The sequence below is a fragment of the Grammomys surdaster genome, unplaced genomic scaffold (genome assembly GCF_004785775.1).
Source record: "Grammomys surdaster isolate TR1022 unplaced genomic scaffold, NIH_TR_1.0 138, whole genome shotgun sequence".
NCBI lineage: Eukaryota > Metazoa > Chordata > Mammalia > Rodentia > Muridae > Grammomys > Grammomys surdaster.
In genome coordinates, this window is record NW_021604596.1 from 9,900,009 (window position 1) to 9,916,217 (window position 16,209).

Below are 16,209 nucleotides of genomic sequence, written 5' to 3' on the forward strand. Positions count from 1 at the left end.
CCCAAGTGCTGGGATTAAAGGCATACGCCACCACCGCCTGGCCTTAATTTCTGAGATTATAGTGCGTTAATAGTAAGCACCAGGAACGTTATAGCTAGAACTTTAACAAATTATTTCAGAACAATTTTTTTAAATTTGATTTCATTTTGAAATAAAAATATGTAATACACATTTTATAACAATAAGTTATATATTATATATAAATAATGTAATATTTTATGTATTTATAGTACATATATAAAATAAGCAAATAATAAAATCATGAGAGACTGATAAAATGATTGTTTCATTTGACCCTCAGATTTTGCCCTTGTTTCAAGAAGCCGAAGACAAGAACAGGCTTTTGCGGACCGTGGCAGGTGGAGGGGTAGAGACAGTTAGCAATCTGAGAGCCAAGTGGGACAAATTCGAGCTGATGATGGAAAGTCACCAACTCATGATTAAAGATCAGGTAAGATCCTTTCAGTTCTTGTTGCCCGCATAATTTCAATATAGCCCAGTGTTATGTGTTCATTATTGCTATTTAAATTGGTCTCCCCAGTTCCTTTTATAATGTTTTCGTGCTTTATGAAAGTGACAGTTTCACTTGGAACCTTCTCTTGATAGCATTTATCCACAAACTAGAATGATGTCTCTAGTGCTGTAATTATGTCTGAGCCCAAACTTGTTGAATTCAGTTCCTGCCATCTATGAGGTGTTGCCTAGACTGTTTTACTCTCTTCTCCACTTGCTCCTTTGTGGAAAAGAGGCCAAAGGAAAGGGCACCATCTGGCTTCTAAGGTGTGACCTGAGGTTGCACACATCTGCCTGGGGTTGCACACATATACCTGGGGTTGCACACATGTAACTGGGGTTGCACACATATACCTGGGGTTGCACACATATACCTGGGATTGCACACATGTAACTAGGGTTGCACACATATACCTAGGGTTGCACACATCTGCCTGGGATTGCACACATCTGCCTGTGGTTACACACGTCTACCTGGTGTTGCATACATTTGTCTGTGCTCCATATCTTATTGACTAATTAATAAGATTAATTGCTCACAGCTGCAAAAGATACTGAGAAATCGTTTCCTTAGTTAAAAATACAGTTAGGCAGAACAACAGCAGTCTTTGAAAACTTTTCAATTTCAATTTTAGTTTTTATTTTATGTGTATAGATGCTTTGCCTGTATGCATGTCTGTGCCTGCTGCTCCTAGAGGCCCAGAGAGGATGTTGGATCTAATGGAACTGAAGTTATAGACCATTGTGAGCTACCATGTCGGGGCTGGGATTCCCAAGTTCTCAGGAAGAGCAGCCATCCCTTCAGTTTTTAAAATGGCAAAACTTTTGTTGATAATTGTAGGTGTGCTGTGAACTACAAGAGTTGTTTAATGTTTACAGTTGACACTTATTCCTCATTATTGTAAAGTTCTATTATAATTTTTCATTACTAGATTAGATAAAAAAGTCTTTCGGTGTTGACATTTTTCTCACTTTTCAACAAAAATGCTGAAAATGTTGTGAAACCCATGAGCTTGCTCTGTGCTAAATGCTTTGTCCCTGGCTTACAGATCGAAGTGATGAAGGGAAATGTGAAGTCTCGCCTTCAGATCTATTACCAAGAGCTGGACAAGTTCAAGGCTCGCTGGGACCAGCTGAAACCTGGGGATGATATTATTGAAACTGGCCAACAAAATACCATGGACCAAAGTGCAAAGTCTATAAAGGAGAAAAAAATTGAGTTTGATGATCTGGAAGTCATAAGAAAAAAGCTAGTGTGAGTTTGCATTTCATGATGTTTATTTTGAAAAAACATTTAATGCCATTGTACTAGGTTTCTTAGCTATGATAATAACTGTTGTCTAATACCTGTCTTTATAAACTTTCAAAAAATGAAGACTACATGCAACCCATTATACCACTGCATTCTTAGGAGCTGTGGTGGAGCTATGTAAGGACATATAGATACACTCCAAAAAAGGACTCCAGAGAGATTAGAACATTAAATTAGTTTATAGGTTAAATTAAGAGGTTGTAGTATTTATTGTTTTTAATTCATCCTATTTAGAAATGGAATATTTAATTTTAAGAAAAATACTGTTAATGCCTCTTTCAAAAATGAATTTGGGTGTTGGGAAAATGAACACTTGTTGTGCAAGCATGGGAATATGTTTGAATCTTTAGCTTCTTCCACAGAGATGAGGTGTGACCTCTGCATTTGTAGCCTCAATGCTTGAATCACATAAATGGGATGATGCTTAGATTGGCTGACTGGCTAGCCTGTCCAAAAAACATCAGCTCCAGGTTCAGTGAGAAGCCCTTTCTCAGAAGAATAGAGAGTGGTAGAAGAGGATGTTTAGCATCCCATTCAGGGGCACGTGCACACATACACACATACATACACACACACACACACACACACCACACCATGCACATGTGTTTGCACAACACATTCATAACACAATGTAAACACACACATAACACACACACACACACACACACACAAACACACACACAGATACACGCACGTATAAACACATAAGCATCTAGTAAAACAAATAATAAGACATATAGGAAAAATGTTTCTGACTTATCTTAATGGTCACCACAAGTGTTAGATTTGTGCAGTGCTTTTATGTGGGGTCTGTGTGGGCTAGTGTAGCCTAAGGTGAATGAGTAGACCTTTTCTATCAACCCTTTAAGTGGTACTATAGCAACGAGGTTAAGATAAGATGCTTTGTCAGATCAGTCCATAGATGTACAAAGCAAACTTTTACAAAGACATTATAAACATACAGATATCTTGACATGCACTGTATTTACATGATACCTTTAAAGAAGTGCTCATAGCATGAGTGAAGGAAAATTCTCACATAAAGTCAGTATTGCCTCTGCATATTTCAGCTGCAGAATATGGCTAAGTAAATAGATAACTGACAGTTTTTCTTTTTAATCCAGTATTTTGATTTTTATCTTTGTAGTGACGACTGCCATCATTTTGGACTAGAAGAGCCTAACTTCTCTCTGGCATATAGCATCTCTAAGGACATTGAGAGCTGTGCACAGATTTGGGCTCTTTATGAGGAGTTCCAGCAAGGACTCCAGGAGATGGCCAAAGAAGATTGGATTACTTACCGGTTTGATTCTAAAGCAATATTTGTGTTCTTATAATTTGCTCATTTTTGGATGGAGCATGAACTCTAATTAAAGTTTTCATGTTCTTTTACAGGACTAAAATCTATCTGTTTGAGGAATTTTTGATTAATTGGCATGAGAGATTAAGGAAGGTTGAAGAACATTCAGTCATGACAGTGAAGTTGCAGTCAGAAGTTGACAGATACAAAGTAAGGTTGCTTTCTTTATTCTGTTGCAGTGTTTATGTATCCCAGAAAGCAGGGCTGTGTTCTGTCATGTTTTAAAATGCATTAAACTACAAATGAAATATGTAGGTATTTACAGTAATATTTAATAAATAACTTTATTTAATTGACTTTGATTGCAAGATTATTAAATAATAATTAAAATTTTATGGATTAAGATAAAAGTAAATAACATGTATTTTGCAAGGAAATGAACATAAATGTAAGTCTGTTTTTTACTTTCTTTTTCTTTTTAAAAGATTATTATTCCTATCCTGAAATACGTGAGAGGGGAGCATCTTTCTCCAGACCACTGGCTTGACCTTTTTCGTCTACTTGGCCTTCCTCGAGGGACTAGTCTAGAGAAACTGGTTTTTGGTGACCTACTCAGAGTCGCTGATACAATTGTGGAGAAAGCATCAGACCTTAAAGTGAGGATTGTGCTCGGCTAATCTGTTCTTTAGCACCTGTTCTTTCTTCCTGTAAAGTAGCAACCATGTTCTGTTGTTCCATTATTTATAGTTGGTAATGCATCATTTCTGTTTGGACTTGTTAGATGAGGCGATAGAGACACTGGCAGAGGCTGCTCCCTAGAGAAGGAAAAATGTGAACTGCTAATTCTTCTTTAGAGAAGTAAGTCAGCTGCACGAGAAGTATTAGCAGATAAGAGTCATTTCACATGCAGTGCATTAATAGTTGTATGGAACTCTGTGAGCAGAAGGTAGAGGACAGGAGGCCCCTCAGGGAAACTAGTGACCAGCTGGTTATCAACCAGGCTGGAAAGCATCTCATGGAAAACAAAACTGCACAGTTCTCTCAGGAACTGTGTGTTATGTTTTGACCATTCATGATAAAATAGGAAGCTTTTGATGCTTCATTATTTCCTATAAAAGTATAGAGTTTTATGTTTGTTAATAATCCTAGAATATGCTTGTTAATCTGCATGGTTAAACATAATTCCTACACAAAGTAACTATAGTTGTTAACTACATAGAAACAAAAGAATTTCTATTAAGGGTTCCATAATATTCTGATTGTTCTATTCTACCAAATATTGGCCTTTTAAAAGAACCATGGATATATATTTATATGTATGTATATAGTTTGTTGTGTTTTGTTACAGTATAGATTGAGATAGCCTCGTACAATTCAGGCTAGCCTTACACTGTGCTGTTGAAGAAGACATGCCCCTACTTCCCAAGGGCAAGGGTTATAAGCATGTGTGGACCACCACACTCCTAAAGTATATTTCTTACCATTTCTTTATGGGATAATTAATTTTGAAATAACAAGTATAAATCTTTTGTGTTAATAGGATTTAAATAGTCGGGCACAAGGGGAAGTCACCATTAGAGAGGCTTTGCGTGAGCTTGATCTATGGGGAGTTGGAGCAGAGTTCTCGCTGATTGATTATGAAGACAGCCAGAACCGAACTATCAAGCTGATTAAAGACTGGAAAGATATAGTGAACCAGGTTGGAGATAATAGATGCCTCCTTCAGTCCTTAAAAGATTCTCCGTATTACAAAGGATTTGAAGATAAAGTATCAATTTGGGAAAGAAAACTTGCACAGTTAGATGAGTACCTGCAGAATTTGAACCACATCCAGAGAAAATGGGTATATTTGGAGCCCATTTTTGGGCGTGGAGCTTTGCCTAAAGAACAGACACGCTTCAATAAAGTTGACGAAGATTTCAGGTCAGTACAGCTAATTAGACCATAGTCATATGGAGACATTTTACTCACATTGTAAAGTTCTTACTACAAGTGATCACCTTCTCATCCTTGGGGTCCTCAGTGTGTCCTCAGTGAGCCCTTCTCAGTGCTCTTGTCCTCTTCCAGTGCTTCTTTATGAAGCACTTTGGTCTGGTCTGTGTCTTTCCCCATCCATCATATATGTACTTACGTGGCTCTTCCCCTGTTCCTGTATAGCAGGACTGAGAAAGGCCTCTGTCGTTTTCACTAGTGGAGACTCGTTTCTTTGTGTTTGTTGGTATCTTGTTTGCTTGTATAGCCCATGTTTTTCTTCTAAGCTTTAAAACTCTAAACATGCTTAGGCAATAGGCAAACCGATTCTGCAGCTCACACCCAGCCTTGTTCACCAATGTCCCGCTCTTCCTGCCTCAGTGAGTTCTGCCAGCCAGCTGTTGCTTGCAGGACATAACACGCATCTTGGTGTCTTTCATTTCCTCCAATTTCAAATTTAGTTAATGTTTCTATTGCTGCGATGAAACACCAGGACCAAAAACAAGTTGGAGAGGAAAGAATTTATTTCGCTTACACTTTCACACTTAAAGGAAGTCAGAACAGGAACTCAAACATGTCAGGGACCTGGAGGCGGGAGCTGATGTCTACATCAGCTATGGAGGATGCTGCTTATTGGCTTGGTCTTCACACAGCCTGCTCAACCTGCTTTTTAATAGAACTAAGGGCCACCAGCTTAGGGATGACAGCACCCACCATGCACTGGGCCCTCACACATTGATCACTAATGCAGAAAATGCTTTATAGCTGGATCTCATGGGGGCTTGTTCTCAACTGAGACTCCTTCCTCTGTGATGACTCTACCATGCATCAAGTTGACACAGAACCAGCCAGTAAGCTATTTAAATTTTGTCCTGTAGTTAAACTTTTGTATGTTTGGTGTCCCATTGCATTAAGGAGAAGTTAGATGTGTCCCTTGCCATTTCTCCAGTCTGCTGCTCTTCTTCAGTGTCCTGGGTGAATGTAGCTGTTTCCCAGGATCTCAGCTAGAAACCCTTTCCCTGTACTTACTTTCTCTGTTCATTCATCATGCCTAGTAGCTTGGATTACTTCCCCAGAAGTAAGGTTAAGTTATAGCTTGTCCTGTTAGTCACTGTGCCAACATATTTTAGTTTTTCTTTCTGGCATTTATTTTACTTAATTTTAAGTCATTACTCAATGTCCTTCTGTGCCACTGGACCATTAGTTCTAGGTCATAGGACTTAATATTTACGGAATGAGTGAAAAGAAAAATTGCAATGACATTAAGATTAATATGGTTTATTAGAAACATAATAAATTATTAACTATAAGTGTTACTCTTTATTTGAAGCAAGTGAAAATTATTTTCATCTAGCCAGAAACCTTAATATAAATGTAAAAATGACTTTTATTTTGTAGATCAATAATGATGGACATCAGGAAAGATAGTAGAGTCACCACATTGACTACTCATGCAGGAATCAGAAACACTCTGCTGACGATACTTGATCAGCTTCAAAGATGCCAGAAATCCCTAAATGAATTTTTGGAGGCATGTTTGCTTGTTTTAAATTTTAATAGATTGTAAGATACTTAGTATCATAATTACTGAAAAAGAGAAAGCTTTTATTTTCTTTTTTTGTTTTGTTTGTTTGTTTGTTTTCCCTTTCCTTAGGAAAAACGGTCTGCATTCCCAAGATTTTATTTTATTGGTGATGATGACTTGTTAGAAATACTGGGCCAGTCTACTAACCCGTCAGTGATTCAGTCCCATCTGAAGAAGCTCTTTGCTGGTACGAATCAAGATTTTTTAACAGATAGTTTTAAATGAAGCTAGTGAGTTAACACGTTCAGTCTTTGTGTGTGTGTGTGTGTGTGTGTGTGTGTGTGCATGTGCGTGTGTAGTGCAGTAATGGTGTCTCTGAGAGGATTCAGCTTAGTTTTGGGATGCCATGCACAAAATGATGGCATGTCAAAGTTAGAGGTTAGAGGTGTTAGTTAAGAGAATGGTGAAGGGGAAGAGGGAAGAGGCAGTGCAGGGCCTAGAAATGGAGGAGAATGTCGGGGGTGATGTGTTAGCAATGAATGACCATTACGTTGAGAGACCAGCAGGTTATCATTGTCTGCAGAGAGACCAATGAGACGTGGAGAACAGGGAGTCCAGGGAGTCATAGTCATCTGTGCAGCGCAGTTAAGCCCTGGGAATAGGAATGGTCACTCAATGAAAACATGAGGCTGTCTATCTTCTTGCTCTTGGATCACTTTGCTTGGATATCTTTTGACAAATTAATGATCTTCCTTAGAAAGTAATGACTGACTTCTCTTAGGTATAATATTTGGAAAGGAGCTGTATTTTTAAATTAACTTTAAAAATAGTTGTTTAAATTTTTTTTATTTATAGTAAGATCAGCAAACTACAGCCCATGAGCCTAGGCTATCTTAACTGCCTTTTTAAAAGGAAGGTTTTATTCAAACCTAGTCAAGCAGATGGCTTTTTGTATTGACTGTAGTTTCCTTTGTGTTCTGAATTCTGACTTGTCATTGACAGAAACTGGCTCATGAAACCTCAAATACTCTACATACTCCTTACAGATACGTTTTCCAGTACTTGTTGGCCTGAAGCTGTAGGTGTCTCTCTATTCCCACCACACTTGTGTAGCTACTACTTTAAGATACAGATGTTTCCAGTATCTCAGAGAATGCCCACAGGTTGGCATGTTGGCAGTCTTCTCCCCGGGCCACTGCCCAGGCAGTCATTGTTTCATTTGTGCAGATTAGTCTCTGATATTTTTAGAGTAAGTAGAATCATGTAGTTGTCTTTTTTTCTTTAGGGTCACATTTACATGTGTAATGCCAGATAATAGCCAGAAAAAGGATCAGGTCCTGAATACCTATTGGTGATGTGCATCTTGGGTGTTCATTTGTAGTGGCATTTGTGGCTTAGAGTGGTGGCTTTACCATACCTGGAGCTGCTACACGTGGTTTAGTTGGGCTGATGCCACAGGTTGTCTATGCACTGTCACAGTGACGTGTTTATCTACTTTGTGGGTGGCTTTGCAATCATTTCTAGTTTGCTCCCTCAGGACCCGTTGAGTTATTTCTGCTGTTGACTCACATTACTGAAGCTATTTCCTGCTAATGAATATATTTATTTACTGTTTGGGCTTTTGTATTATTTCAGTCTTGGGTTAAGATAAAACTTTTTTGTGTGTGTATATTTTTTCAATGGATAAGTATTTAGTTAAGGTAAGTGCTTATTTAGGCTTTATGTGAAACTTCCAAGAGTTATTAAGAGATTGTGACTTTCTAACTCACTGCCTAGACTATATGAGAGTTAAAGTCCTGATGGATTGCCATGTCTTGGTTGACCAGACTGCCTAAAACATTCTTCCTGGAAAAGATAAGATTGGATGAGTAAACATACATTCAAGCCAGGTGTCTGTATGAATAGTAGACAATCAGGACATGGGGTTACGGTTAGATGTTAATAAAATATTTTATTACCCAGTGACAGTATTTTTCCTTTATTAAGACATTTAAATCCAAAGGTTGCTACTATACATGCTATATCATGTACATTATAATCCTGTTGTATTAATTTGTATATAATGTGTGCATGTGTGTGCATGTGTAGTGTATTCATCCTCATCTGTTATCCTTTTGGGTTTCTATTGCTGTTTTCAGTTAGGTTATTGTGTGTGCAGTGCTTGGGATGTGATCCAGAGCCTTGTGATTGATGGTAGAAGGCTGAATACCAAACCACCCTCAGCGCAAGTGTTGCTTTTGTATTGTAGGTATTAACAGTGTGTGCTTTGATGAAGAATCAAAACATATAACTGCAATGAAGTCACTAGAAGGAGAAGTTGTTCCTTTTAAAAGTAAAGTTCTCCTATCAAATAATGTAGAGGTAAGCAGTTATATCAATTAATTAGTCAATTTGTAAGGTAGAATTGGTTAGTTTAGATCTTTTTGGAAACTCATACCTTATCTTTAAAAATGTTTGGTCTTGTTAGTACCAAAAAGTTGTGATAGTAAAAAGTATGGAGTTTTGGTTTTTTAAATACAGCAATTAATTCTGTAAGGAACTTTAGCTGTGGACTGAAAAAGACTTGAATATTAATCTTAGCTACATATTGTATCAGTTTTATGACTGAGAGTCTATTTTCTTAGAGGGAAATGGGACTCTTAACTTGTATTGCAAAGATATTCTTTTGAAAATTAAATGGTATTCTTTGCCTTATATGCACTAGGAAGTTTGTGAAACTAATAAGTCTTAGTTGCTTTTTTTTTTAAATATTAGTTTTAAGAGATCATAAGTTAACAACAACAATAGTTTGTATCTCTTTGATTTGTAGTCTTCAGTCTGAGAACTGATTACTGGTTAGGCCTCACCATTCTATTGTATTTCAAGTAAATCAGGTGATCAAAAGCACTGATGTTTGCTAAGGAACTGCCATCTTTGTTTATGAGTTTTGTGTTTTTCTTTTCTCATAGTTTTGTTGGCACAGTGGGAGGAGGAGCTTAGGTTCTAGAATCTGAACTAGATCAGTTATGGTAGCAAAGTGAAAGTTGAAGTTCTGAGAGTAAAAGTAGGGAGGGGCTTTCCTACCCCAGTTCTTGCTTCTGAATAGTGAGACACACACACACACACACACACACACACACACACACACACACACACACACATATATATATATATATATATATATATATATATATATATATATATTCATTCTGGCACTATAGCTGGGCAGATATATATATATATATATTCATTCTGGCACTATAGCTGGGCAGACACTGAGCTATTCTACCTTGACAATGTTGGCCTGGCCTACTTCCTGCCATCTTAGTTACCTTCCATCTTAGTCTCTGCCTGGCACCTCCTTCATTCATGTCTGAATGGAGACTCTCTGAGTCCTACCTGAGACCCTCTTGAATCCCACCATTTCCTCTCCTGCCGGGCCATAGGCTGCTCAGTCCTTTATTTTAACCAATCTGAAGGTAATGGACTATAATATTTTACAAAACACTGAGTCATACCAAAGTCTGGACTGCAGCCAGATTTGGGTATAAAAATCAGCATTTGAAGACACAGAGCTCAAAAACATCCTCCAACATTACACTGAGAGATTCTCTCTTTACAGACTTCATTACTTCTTAAGTTTACCTACAATTGTAGCATTTGTACATATATTTTTACATATGACAAACTATTAAGTAGTGATTGATAGTTGCTGTTATTTTTTTTTACTCTCATTATGTAACTCTGTATGTGTGGGGGATGGTGGTGGCAGTGCTGAAAATCAACCCTAGGGACTCCTACATGCTAGGCTCTCTTCCCTCACAGAGCTACAGTCCCGATACATTTTAACATAAATGTTTTATGTTACCTATAAGCAAGTATGTAGATAAATGTGTTATTGAGACATTGAAACAAGGTCAACTTATAGGACATCCTGATCCCTCCTGAAGTATTTTCATCCTGATGAGGCAGCCCCTTCTGTGGTTACACTTTTCCAATGACTTTTTCACCAGGAGACTCAGGTAACCCATGACTTTACTAGGTTACCTATTCAGTTGGATAGTAATGAAATGCTCATAGAGATTTTATGTCGTACCAGTCAGGGATCATGAGACCCGGCTCCAAGGTGTGGCTGTTCACACTCAGCGTTGTCTCAAAAAGGGAAAGGAAGCAACAAAAACAAAACTTCTTTTTTCAAATTTTTACCTAATAAGGCATGATACAGCACTCAGTGCAATTGAAGGGTTCACATGTCCTTTCTGCATTAAAAGACTGTGTTCAGGCATAGACTGTGGGTTTATGCATGACTCCTGCATATTATATTCTCCATTCACTTTCAGGCATGGTTGAATGATCTGGCTTTGGAAATGAAGCAAACTCTTAAACAGTTGTTAAAAGAATGTGTTACTGCTGGGCGAAGTTCACAAGGTGCAATTGACCCATCTCTGTTCCCTTCCCAGGTGAGGGACGTGTCTGGGATATGGTTGATGTGGGTCAGCTGGCTCAGATAACTGCCATCTCTGTTCTTTGTCTAGTACTTGGCAACAGTATTTATTCCTTTAAAAACCTAGGTCATCTTCCCTGCCCCATGAAGGGAGGGTGAACTGTACAGCAGCCATGTTCTTTGTAGGCTTTATCACGTCCCCAGGGGAGACAAAAAATGAGGTGGAGGGAACTGGACAGAAGCTAACTTCCTACCTCAGGTGATGAGTCCATCCTCACTGAAGAGGAGGGGTGTATCACTGCTGCCCCTACCCCTCTCTCCTCTTATGGCATCATCTCAGAGGCTGGAGCTGAACCAGAGGAGGACCTTAGCTGAAATAGCAGTGAGCTGGAGTACTGGCTAGTACTGAAGGCTAGGCTACATGATAGGTTATAGAGACAGCTACATGTTAGTGTTAGCAGCAGTGTATCCCTGCAACACTGTCCTAGGCTGAGAAGGACGGAGCACTAGTCATGATTGTGTACTGGATGCTGCTGTGTAAAGGATTTGGCCACACTCGTGTTAACAGGAGTAGGTCATTCAAGGGTTAGCTCTTAGATAAGCGTTGGAATGGTATAAGCTCTCACAATGTGCTCAACAACTTGCCACCAAGGCTGATGGCTTGGGCTTGATTCCTGGAGCCCATGGTGCAAGAAGAGTAGAATCAGAAGATATGGGAATTATCTTCTGAACTCGACATGTGGGCTATGAGGCCCACACATGTATGGGCACACACATATTGTCTTGCATCAACTGATGGAGTTGTAGCAGAGGCTCTGTCTCTAGGCCCTGGGTCCCAACAGTGCTCAGTTGTTTTTCCCTGAGAAGGTGGCAACAGTGATACAGGGAACCATGATGTGTGCATCTCAAGCCATTCTTTCAGTAGATCTTTTAGTCTTTGTCTTTTATTGTTCATAATTCTGCAACTGGTACTAAGTTTAAAAACTAGGTTTAAGTTTAAAGGTTTTTAGAATAGTTTAAACAAAAACAAGTAGGTATATGTAAAGGCTAGCAATTGTAATACTGGGGCACTGGAAATCATAAGGAAGCATGAATACAAAATGACTCTTCAAATGTGAACTTCTTGAGCTTATCCAAAACATCCAGTGAAACCAGACACCATTTCACATGGAAAGCCTTTTTGTTGGTAAGTTTTAGTAAATCTCTGTCTCTGTCTCTGTCTCTATCTCTATAGCCAGTTCATGCTCTTAATTTTTAATCATCTTGGGTTTTGTTTAGTAATATAGGTATATGTTTGTATGCCAAAGAAGCATTTGCAGGACTTTATCCTTATGAATTATAATTTTTCTTACTCTTTAACAGATACTGTGTTTGGCAGAGCAGATCAAGTTTACTGAAGATGTAGAAAATGCCATCAAAGACCACAGTCTCCACCAGATTGAAGCACAGCTGGTGGCTAAGTTAGAGCGCTACACCAGTGTTGACACAAGCTCCGAGGACCCAGGGAACTCGGGTATGTTGCCTGTGAGCAGTCTGGTGTTACCCACCCACCCATGCTGCACTAGCTTTGACTCAGGAAAATAGTCTGCTTGAGCCTGCCTGCCTGCCTGCCTTCCTCCCGCCTTTCTTTCTTCTCTCCCTCTTTCCCTCCCTCCCCCCTCTTTCCCTCCCTCCCCCCTCTTTCCCTCCCTCCCCTCTCTTTCCCTCCCTCCCCCCTCCCTCCCTCCCTCCCTCCTCTTTCCCTCCCTCTCCCCTCCCTCCCTCCCCCTCTCCTCCCTCCCTCTCTCTCTCCCTCCCTCCCTCCTTTTCTCCTTTCCTTCCTTCTTTCTTTACTTCCTTTTGTTGTTGTTTTTCTTTTTTGTTTGTTTGTTTTTTGTTTTGAGACAGGGCTTCTTTCCTAGATCTTGCACTGTAGACCAGGGTAGCCTCTGCCTCCCAAGTGCTGGGATTAAAGGTGTGCCATCATGCCTGGCTTACATTTAACTTTTTATCCTATTCTCAGAATTAGTATATATGACTTGAAGTGGAATGTCAAAACCTTACCCACATAAGTTTCTTCATCCTTGGCTCATGTTATATTTATAGACTCTGACACTCCATGAGAGTATAATTTTGCCTTTTAAAGAGTTGAGGGGGAAAAGCTGACTGACTCCATGTACCTCAACGCATACCCTTTCTGTGCCACTTCCCTTGGTCTTGGTATTAGTCTTCTGTCTGGTAGCGTTCATTTCCATCTTGATAACTTTTAAGTCTGTGTTATTGTAGGGTCGTCAGTCGTTAGTGTATGTGCTTTTGAAGGTGTCTCTGTTTCTTCCAACACTTCGAAATATCATTATTCCACTTTGTTTTTGCTTTGTTCTCTGACTAGTGATGGACAGTTTGTCTATAAACAATGTTCTTACATATGTAATATATATGTTAAAGCAACTGTCATTTTTATAAGAGGCATGAGTTGGGAGATAGGGTTGGAAAGGGGGATGAACCTGCAGGGAGTTGGGGGAGCAGTGAAGGCAGTGAATATAATCGAACATTCAATTCTTAGATAGTTAATGAAAGTATTATATATATATTTTAATTGAAGCTAGCAAAACCTCTGGTTTGCAGTTGCCAGCTATAAAATTTGTATTCGTTCATGTCTTTTTTTACCTCTTTGCTGATATTGTTCCATTCATTCCAGTAGTACCTGTTAACTTCTGGTGTATGGGCTGTTGTCTGAGGCAAGGCCTCACAGAAGCAGGCTAACCTGATAAGCAACAGACCTTCAAGTGTAGTGTCCTCACTCTCAGCTTTAGGGGACACTATTTGAATTGTGCTTAAAGAGTCTTTCCTAGTTCTTTCTCTTCTTTGGTATTGATGACTGTCTCTTCTTATGTATGTTCAGATGGTTTTCATTCTTTGAATGTTAAAATAATTATAAATTGTATCCTGGACATACATACATTTATTTATTTATTTATTTATTTATTTATTTAATTTATTTACTATTCTCTCATATATCCCATATATATATACATGGGATATATATCCCAATTGTGGTTTCCCCTCAATTCACTCTTCCCAGCCTGCCTTGCCCCACAAAACATCTTCTTTCCCCCAGGTCCTCCCTTGTTTTCCTTCAGAAAAAAGTAGATCTCTCAGGGATATCAACTGAACAAGATCAAGGCTAGAGGAGACAACCCAGGAGGAAAAAAGAGTCCCAACAGCAAGCTAAAGAGTCAGAGACACCCCCATTACCACTGTTAGGAGACCTATAAAAGCACCACGCTACACAGTTAGAGCATACAGAAGCCAATCTCAGACCCATACACACCCTCTGATTGTCAGTTCAGTCTCTGTGAGCTCCTATGATCTCTGCTGAGTTGATTCTGTGGGCCATGTTTTCATGGTGTCCTCAACCCCTCTGGGTTCTGCCATCTCTGCCTAATGTTTGGCTGTGGTTCTCTACATCTGCTCCTGTCTGTCACTGGATGAAGTCTCTTTGATGCTGAAATTTATTCCTTTTGCAGGTTTTCTTATTTCTTGCTGACTTTCTGTTTTGCATGATTTGCTTTATCCAAGTATTGCAGTATATCTTAAAGTTGCCATTTAGAATCTTTTACATAGCACATGTGTGCACATGGTGCGACTCACATATTAACATTATATCTTATTTTTTGTGTGTGTGTAGAATCAGGAATTCTGGAGCTTAAGTTGAAAGCACTAATTCTTGATATTATTCATAATATTGATATTGTGAAGCAATTAAACCAAGTTCAAGTTCATACAACTGACGACTGGGCTTGGAAGAAACAAGTTAGGTTCTACATGAAGAGTGACCATACATGCTATGTTCAAATGGTGGACTCCGAACTGCAATATACATATGAGTACCAGGTAGGACTTTTGGTAGAAGCATTTGATTTTCCTGGGTAGAAACTATTTAAAAGAAATTCTTATTGGAAAACAATTAGAAATAATGGCTTTAAACAGAAATGTTTTAGTTTTTTTTTTTTGTCTTTTGTTTCAGAATTTGGAAGGCTGTATATAAGGAAAAAAACCCATTATTCTACTTACAAAAGTGTTGACATCACTGAATTCTCTAAAATGTATCTTTCCCATGAGGAACATTCATGCTTAATTTCATATTATCTTTAATTCAAGAGAGTTGTATGTATGCAGCCCCAGGAGAGTGGCAGGGCTTGTGCATCTTTCCCATTCACTGTGATTGTAAATGTGCTAGAATGTGTTTGCTGATTGTTTCAGTTTGAAAGGAAAAGAATTTTCAGATAAAAGATCTAATTCATATAATTTATAAAAATATCCAGTTGTATCCTTCCTGCCTTTTTTATTATAATGAATCAATCATTAGAATAATCATGTTAGGGTTACAGCTAATTGACCTTATTAAAGCACCTGGTGTATGTTCTTATATATAGCATAGAAAAGTTGACAATGATTTTCTAAATTAAACATTTTAATAAGGATTTTAAAGATTATTTTACTTTGTGACCTTAGGAAATATATTATGTGAATTAACAATTATGAAGTGGCATGTTTTCTATGTAATATATATTTGGGTCTGTTTGTCTTAGCATTATCTTTGTGCCTTCCTTAAGAATGAAAGAGACTGGAAACTTGACCCGGTTAAGCCTTTCTGGCTTAATGAAATGTACGATTGAGAAATGCTGAAGCTTTTTTCCAGGTTCTGCTTTTCAGAGTTACTTCTATGGAAACTTTAAACCTGTGTGCTATGCATGAGGCTTTTGACTTGGAGGGAGTAGACATGTGTGAGCTAACAACATGCTTCCCTTATGTAGGGTAATGCGGCTAAGCTGGTTTATACTCCACTGACAGACAAGTGCTACCTAACTCTCACTCAAGCCATGAAGATGGGGCTCGGAGGGAATCCCTATGGACCCGCTGGCACTGGAAAAACTGAGTCAGTAAAGGCGCTAGGTGGACTTCTTGGGAGACAAGTTTTGGTTTTTAACTGTGATGAGGTAAGAAAACAAATAAGTATGAAAACATACTGTGTTATATGTCTGGGTTATTTTCTTGTACATACATATGAAGATTTTGTTTTCAAATCATTGACTGACTGACTGACTAGTGGGGATGCCTTGCTCTGTTGTCTATGAAGACCACACACTCCTAGGCCTGTGTAGTCCTCTCCGTGGTATCTCAAG